The sequence below is a fragment of the Pongo abelii genome, chromosome 1 (genome assembly GCF_028885655.2).
Source record: "Pongo abelii isolate AG06213 chromosome 1, NHGRI_mPonAbe1-v2.0_pri, whole genome shotgun sequence".
In the NCBI taxonomy this organism is placed as follows: domain Eukaryota; kingdom Metazoa; phylum Chordata; class Mammalia; order Primates; family Hominidae; genus Pongo; species Pongo abelii.
The window spans coordinates 15,598,723-15,607,373 of NC_071985.2; positions in this window are offsets into that span (position 1 = coordinate 15,598,723).

Here is an 8,651-nt window from a genome sequence, read left to right on the forward strand (position 1 = left end):
ACCTCATTACAGCCTAATGAGGGTCAAAGTCTAGGCTCCCCACTCAGTCTTTGCTATCATGGACACTGTAGGACCATAGTTTTTTCTATGGTGTTTGCTTGATGGGTCTTCCTTGGACCCTGATTTCCATAGCTGGTCTGCATTCCTCTCTCCACTTCTAAGACGTCTTCTTATGTTTATTTCATATTTAACATCCAGGGTGGTAATTAGCAGGAAGAATAGAGGGAAAAGTACAGTTGCACTTTGTTGTTCAAAGAGCAGTTTTGAACTGCACAGACCCATTTCTCTGAGTATACCCAGGGATGATTGTACTTCTATAAAATTTTTGTTCCTGGATGCAGAATTCTCAATTGACTGTGAAAGTTCATAACAAAGAAAACAGTGGGGAAAAAAAATCTGGAAATGAGGAAAATAAAAATTAAATAGTGAGACCACCCATGGAGCTTGTGGCAAAGCCTGAATTGAATCCGCTGTATCTTAAGAATGTGCCTCATTCTAAATTTAAGTCACCCTTCTCATTATGAAAGTGTCACAACTTCTCAGTAGGTGAGGAGACAGTCTACATTTGAGAAAAGAAAGTTACAACAAAGGTTTTGAGGAAGCAAGCTGCTAAGTGGATTTATTCATGTTTGAGAAATCAAATATATGGTTAATGAGCTCTTTAACTAGAAGCCAACACTGTGGAGGAGTAGACAGAAGTCATGGGGAGGGAGCCCCCTGACATTTCAAAAGACTTTGCTCTGCAACATCTCCTCCACATTTAAGCTTTTAGGTTATTGTAGCCACATCACAAGCATGTTCCATATCCAGATATTGTCTGCACATCATTCCCAAAACGTTCCCTGGGTCTTCATGATATTAATGAGATTCTCCCACGTTAGACCCTTTTGGCTTGAGTCAGGAACAGAGTTAATCAGGGGGACAATCCAGTAGCACCCATCTCTGGATTGCAGAAATATCTGAGGTGACCAGGCAGTGTTTGGAGTCCCCTCAGTTAGCTAACAAAGTGAGTTCACAGCTTCCAAGACCCCAGGCTTTCCAGGCTATTAAGGAGCTGAGGTTATAGGCTCCCCTTATCAAACACTCTTTGGCAGCTGCCATAACCATTCCAAGTCTAGTCCTAGAATAGAAATGATGCGGTTTCAGGAGCTGACAGATGGAACCTTAAGCCTTCCTTCCTGCCACATCTGAAGTTCTTTTTTAAAAAAATAGAAAACTGTGACAATAAACACTCCTTGAATGCCCTGTGGAAAAGTGTACTCCTCAGAATTCACTAAAGTGGGGTGAAGCAGCGGGTTGTGGTGTTGAGAAAACATCTCTTCCCCTTGGCAGGATATTGGAATCTCATAGAAGATTCTGTGGCTGGGAAGCAAACATGCTCTCTGCCCCATTGCTCTTATTCATCTTTAGACCTGATAATACAGTTTGAACTTCAAGTTGCACTTTAAAAGGCATGCATTTTTAGCCAGGTGCAGTGGCTCATACCTGTAATCCCAGCACTTTGGGAGGCTGAGGCAGGCAGATCACTGGGTCAAGAGATTGAGACCATCTTGGCCATCATGGTGAAACCCCGTCTCTACTAAAATAGAAAAAATTAGCTGGGCATGGTGGCACATGCCTGTAATCCCAGCTACTTTGGAGGCTGAGGCATGGGAATTGCTTGAACTCGGGAGGCGGAGGTTGCAGTGAGCTGAGATCACGCCACTGCACTCCAGCCTGGCGACAAAGCAAGACTACGTCTCAAAAAAAAAAAAAAAAATTAATTAGTAAAAGGCATGCATTTTTTAATTTTACCTAAGGAAAGCATCCATTTAAAGAGGCTGAGAGACCTACTGTAGGAGCACTTAAATGATGTTTTAATTGTATTTTATTGCGAAGTATATTGTTGTAAAGAAGTATGAGGGGTAACGAGGTGAGAGAGCTGCTCAGAGAAATAAAATAATGCCTCACTTGAAGAGAACAAAAGGAGACAGCTTTTTCATGCAGTTGGTTGGAAGTAGCTGAATGGAGGATCTAAAAAGTCAGATTCTGTTTCTTCAGCCTGGAGACGGCCACATGGTCAAGGATGCCAAAGGAAAGCAGCTCTCAAGAAAAATGTTGCTTACTCTAAACACGTCGGAACAAGCCCGTACCACACAAGCGTTTATCTCTATGGATAAAACTAAATACATATTATGTTTTTTGGAACGTTTTTGCCTTTACCTCTGAGATAATGACAATGACTTAGCTCATGGAAAGATTGTGGGCATTAATTAATTAATTTTGAGGCGGAGTCTCACTCTGTCACCCTGGCTGGAGTGCAGTGGAACAATCTCAGCTCACTGTAACCTCCACCTCCCAGGTTCCAGCGATTCTCCTGCCTCAGCCTCCTGAGTAGCTGGGATTACGGGTATGTGTCACTACGCTCAGCTAATTTTTGTTACTTTTAGTAGAGACAGGGTTTCTCCATGTTGGCCAGGCTGATCTCAAACCCCTGACCTCAGGTGATCTGCATGTCTCGGCCTCCCAAAGTGCTGGGATTACAGGTGTGAGCCACTGCACCCAGCCTGTGGGCATTAATTTAAATAAAGTGTATGTGAAGTACGTACTTACCATCCACAAGGAGACCTAGACCTGAGGTTGTTTTTCTTATTCTCATATAATAAAGGTTGCATTCTGTGATGTAATATGGCTTCAATTTTAATTGTGATTTGGACAACAAATAATTCTTCATCTGCACATTATTTTTATCAGCCAGGTGACAAGTCAAGTGCTATATAGAGGATGACCAGATGTCAATCAGAAAACTTGGTTCTGCTTATTGATGTCACTAATTGTATTTTGGACAACATATTTTCTTGCTTTATTGTTTATTTGTTTTTGTCTTGGTTTCCTAAGTTACAATTGTTTCATACCTGAAAATCGAATACTTGTGAGTTGCTTTGCAACCTCCTTGGTGATGGCTAGAAAAAAAATCACAGAAACAAATGCAATATCAGGATGAGAACAATTAAATACTGACAGGGTTGGGTCCAGAAAAACGTTCCTACTTATTTTTTAACCACACCATCCTTTGCTCCTGCATTTCTTTCTACAATTTTGTCTCTCTGACATCTACATGCCCCAATCTGACACACCTCTCTTCTCTCAGGAGGACTAAGATCTTTCCAGACCCAAAATGGTAAAAGTTCCCAGCTCTTTCCCTTCAGAAACAGAAAGTCAATTTCACTCATCTCTGTGGAAAGTACTCTTAGCAAAACGTTCAATGGCAAACTTACTTTACCTTTCTTCTCACTTAATAGCCTTCTCATCCAGGCGCAGTGGCTCACGCCTATAATCCCAGCACTTTAGGAGGCTGAGGGGGCGGACTACCTGAGGTCAGGAGTTTGAGACCAGCCTGGCCAACATGGTGAAACCCCCTCTCTATTAAAAATACAAAAATTAGCCAGGCTTGGGGGCGGGAGCCTGTAATTCCAGCTACTTGGGAGGGTGAGGCACGAGAATTGCTTGAACCCGGGAGGTGGAGGTTGCAGTGAGCAAAGATTGCGCTGCTACACTCCGGCCTGGGAGATAGAGCAAGACTCTGTCACTCACACACACACACACACACACACACACATACACAGACACACACACACAGACACACACACACAATAGCCCTCTCTTTACAAGGTTTTCTGCTTTCCTGGGTAAGGGATCTCAGCACAGTTTTTTGACACAGGGAGGGTTTGGAAAAGGTCCCAAACATCTATGTGCCCGCAAAGTGATGGGCTCTAGAGGCAATGTCTCAGGGATCACATTATGAGTTTTCAAGCTCAGGATGATTTAACAGGCCTTGTACCCACCCGCAGTGCACTCGGCTCTCTTTCTCATTCAAAATTTACTGGAACCAGTAGTGATGTCCACTCAGACTGCACGTGCCTGAGCACCATCCAGAAGAGGAAAATGTTTTGTGAGGCTCCCAGCCCTGAGGCTGCAGAGAAACCATGGAAGACCTGCTCATGAGCTCTGCAGTGGCCCTACATGGGGTGTCAGGGGAATAGGCAAAGCAGCTTCACGCCACGAAGGGTAGGACCTCAGAGGCTCATCAGCCCGTAATTGGCATATAACTTTCACAAAATAAATATTAATTGAAGAAATGAAGGGTGAGAGGGAATAGCAAAGCAAAAGAGACAGGTGACAAGAGAAGGGCTATTGGAGGTGTCAATTTATGTCAAAGAATAGAGAATTCCCCCACCCCCATCTCTTTTCTTTACCTTAAAAACAAAACACATTCTTTGGCTATGATGGTATAAAATGTAAAATCCTGTTTTCCTGCAATTATCACGCTGGCTCTTTCCTTCCAGGCTTTAATTGATTTGGCAGAAGCTCTTTGACCCCCTGCTTATAGGCTTAGCCATGTTCCAAACTGGGCTGATACTGGCCCTAGGTGTTGGGGGAGTGGCTGGGGGAGGGGGTTGGTGCATAAGACCTGGGTCAGTGTCCAGCATTCTATCATCCTTGCTTGCTACTGGCTCTAAGATAACTGTGGCATCTTGCAAATTTCATCCCCTACACTTGGGGATCTGTAGGGTCCTGTTACTCCCCTGCCTAAAACCCTTCACTGGCCTCTCATTGCTCTTAGGATATAGACAATCCTCCATCCCTTGACCTGGTGGGCTGCCTCTGTCGCCTTAGCTTTTAGCCTGCCTGCTCCTATTACTGTCAATGCTTGGGTCACATTCGGTCCCTCCTCATCACCATAATGGTCTTCTCCACTACAGGGCCATTGTTCATGCCATTGGCTGTGGCTAGAACACGTTGCCTTTCTTGTTTGCCTAGTTAATTCCTGTTCACTCATAATCTGCTAATTAGGTCAGATCTCTTTCTCTCTTAGGCTCCCACAGTGCTAGGCACCTTTCCCTCTGAGCACCTGGCACAGTTGCAATGTTAGACGTTGGTCATAGGTTGGCTTCCCTGGGGACTGACTCTGGGACTCTGAAGTTTGTTTATAAGAGGTATGTTGGTGAGGAATCCTAGGAACAATCAATGTGTGTGAGAGAGGCACAAGGAGGAGTTGAACTGTGATGCAGTTGAAGCAGGCATCTCAAGAGCCAATAGGGTGCACCGGAGCTAGAATGGCCCTTGAAGTTGCCTGGAATGGAACAGGAGGGCTGGACCCTTGTAACTCACATTGGCCGTCACTGCATCAGGACTTTCCAGGTAGGAGATACAACCTTGAGCAGGAAAGCTTTCTTCAGTAGAGGGTGATTACTAGAACAGACTCAGCAGTGAGCCATTAGTAGGCAACACTCCCACCAGTTAGGGAAGGAAGGGCCTCAGTCCTGAAGGGGTCCACTGCAGGGTGCACTACAGCATTTGTGTTATTTAGTCAATGCCTTACTCAACTACCATATTGCAAGCTTCTCGAGGAACTTTTTGTTTTATAAAGGCTTAGTGTAGTACTTGGCACAGTGTAGGATCTCAGTAAGTGTTCGACAAAAATAAATAAATAAATAAATGAATCCAGTCTTGCTGTGACCCCTAATTAGGGCAACTGACTATTCAGGTTTACCGAGAACTATCCTGGTTTTAGCGCTGAAAGTCCTACATTTCAGGAAACCTTCAGTTCAGGGAAAACTGGGGCAGTTGGTCACTCTACCTTTAATATTCTTAAGTACTGTTTACTGACCCAGAACAGAACTCACCAAAACTGTTGGCATGCTCTGCTAACAATCCGTTTTCCAGGGATTGGCTGGAATTACCTCACTACTCTGCTCACCCTTAAATGGGCCAGTATCAGCCCAGTTTGGAAAATGGCTAAGCCTATGAAGAGGCAGTCAGATACTGACTTCAGTTTGGCTTTTCTACTTTCTATAAATAGGTCCTATCCTCTCTTTCTTTCGACATCAAGCCTCTGGTTTCTGACCTACATAGCCCTTTCTGCTAACCCTGCAAGTCTGTTCAGATTCCTGATCTCAGGGCTCTCTACTGGGCTTATCCTGTTATCACCAGCATACCTCTTATTCTCTTCCCACTCTTTTCCCATTCACGTGAAAACATGGAGATGGTGTGATTTGTGGACTCCTGTTAGGTGTTGGAATGACTGCCCATCTTTTCAAAACTGTAGACTCAGTGGGAATCACAGACTTCCTGGATCAGAAGCAAGGTCAACAGTATAGAGAGGACAGTGTGATCTGTGTCACCATTGTGTCTGATCCATTCAGAGATAGGAAGATAGAAAACCTTGGGAATTCTGATACTGATGGCAAATCAGTCTTCCTAATTTGCTTTTGACGAAGTGCTGGGAGATCACTTATTCATTCAACAAATATTTCTGATCTTGGTAATCACTCCCAATATAAGATTCTAAGACAAAATATGAAATACAAAGAACTTGGTTTTCCTGGCAACTATGATTTTTTACTTCATTGGCACATTTCATTCTTACACTAAAAATCAAAACAATGAAAATAAAAATAGCCCCTTTTTCCCTCCACGTAGCTCATTGCACGCTGTACTTCTGTACTTCCTAAATGCAGTAGCCCTTCAATAATCTCCTTCATCTCTGTCCTTCACCAAAAAAAAAATTATTTTTATATCCCTTCTCAATCTTTATGAATATGTCTAAAATGGCTACTTAATTAATTTTGTTCAATGTTGTCCTGATGAATGCAGAGATCATTGGTATTTGTTCCATTCTAAGAAAGAATAAATTAAACTAATGAAGACATAGGCAGCCAGTCTGGCATCACTCAGCACACAGACCTAGTATTATTGAGAGAGCAGGTGGAAATCTCCTGAGTTCTGGGCATATCTGCAGATGAAAACACACTGCCTTCATTTTAGAGAGGTGCAAGAGAGAAGGGCTATTGGAGATGTAAATTTATGTTGAAGAACAGAGAATGTCCCCTCTCTTTTTTCCTTACCTTAAAAACAAAACAAATTCTTTGGATATGATAGTATAAAAATATAAAACCCTCTGCTTTCCTGTAATTATAATGCTGACTCTTTCCTCACAGGCCCTAATAGCAATGTTCCCACAGATATCCACTAAAAGAAAGAAAAATCAGAGACATTGCAGTTCTTAAGCGCTATTAGGTAACTTTAAGGAATGTTCACGAGTACATATTTGTACATTATTTTATGTAGACATGGCTAAGGAATAGTGTAGCAGAGTAACCCAAACTATTCATTATCAAAGAATCAGTGTGCACTGAGGTCCCTGCAAGACTATAACTCTACTGGGTATCTTTCTTTGATGCTTCAGAAGGTACTGCCATCTTCTGCGTGGTCCCAGGATCACTTGTGAGCACTAATTATCAGTATGCAGCAAGAGCCAGTTAAAATAAATTCCGAGTTGGCGGCTTGTTTGTTATTACCTGGAAATACAGCTCATAAACTACAGCATTTAAATACTGATGGGGCATAAAGAAATGTTTTAGAATTATGTGGGGAAATCTTTCCCTTGGGATAACTGATTTTTAAAGTGATCTTTACTCTGATCAGGTTTCACCTCAAGGACTGAAGAGCTAGCTCTCACTGCAGGCCCTGGGGGTGACTTCTATAGTCTGAACTCATATCAAGGGCATCTCGTGTCAAATGCTCAGTCTGCAGGGTGTCTTGGATAGATAAATAATTTTGGAAACAGATACATTTGACAAATAACCTTCACTGGTTAAATGAGGTGAAATAAAAATAAAACATGTTGCATAATGCATTATTATAAAATATCTGTACATGCAATTGGTTCTGTAAGTAGCTGAGAACATTTTACCAAATAAGCCTTCTGAAATTAACACCATAACCACATAAGAATAAAATAGAATGGTATTAGATGTTACATTTGTGTGTGTGTGTGTGTGTGTGTGTGTGTGTGTGTATTGGGTAAACCGGAATTTTATGCAGGACACAAACACAATGTTTGAATTATTGCTAAAAATTTCAGAAAGTACAGGTAAGCATTAAATTATACTATTTGAAACGTTTATCAGAACTATTGTCTTGTAGGCAATTATTACAGTCACTATCCCTTCAATTTGGGTATCTACACAGCCTCTTCTAGTCTTTTCATTCAAATTCTGCTTTCAGAAGTCACCAAGTCCACCTTGTAGTTAAATCCGATGTCCTTTTCATCAACCCATTTGGACATTTTTCAGCAGTTGACACTTTGACCTTTTTCTGAGTCTTAATATCTTCCTTCCAAATGTCAGACATTGTAGCCAGGCCTAGCGGTGCATGCTTGTGCTTCCACCTACTTGGGAGGCTGAAGCAGGAGGATCCCTTGAGCCCAGGAGTTCAAAGCCAGCCTGAGCAACATAGCAAGACCCCATCACTAAAAAAAAGAAAAAAGTCAGGTCAGGCATTGTGATAGGTATTTAGCCCAGGTAATCTAATTTAATCTGTGTGAAAGTTTCCATTATACCAAACCCAACATTACCATGAAACAAACTTACCTTCCCTTCCCTACATTTTTTGTTAAAGCACCATTATCTTAGTTTCAGGTTGGAAACTTCAGTATGTTTCTGCATCATAATCATTACGGGTTAGGAAGACATGTTAATTATGCGTTAAAACTACCCTCAGCATTATTTCCCCCTTCTATCTGCTCTTCTTTGCTTCCCTTTCAGACTTTCATTACTAGAACTGGGTCCCAGCTGTATTTGCCAGCTCCAGTACCCCGCTCAATGATC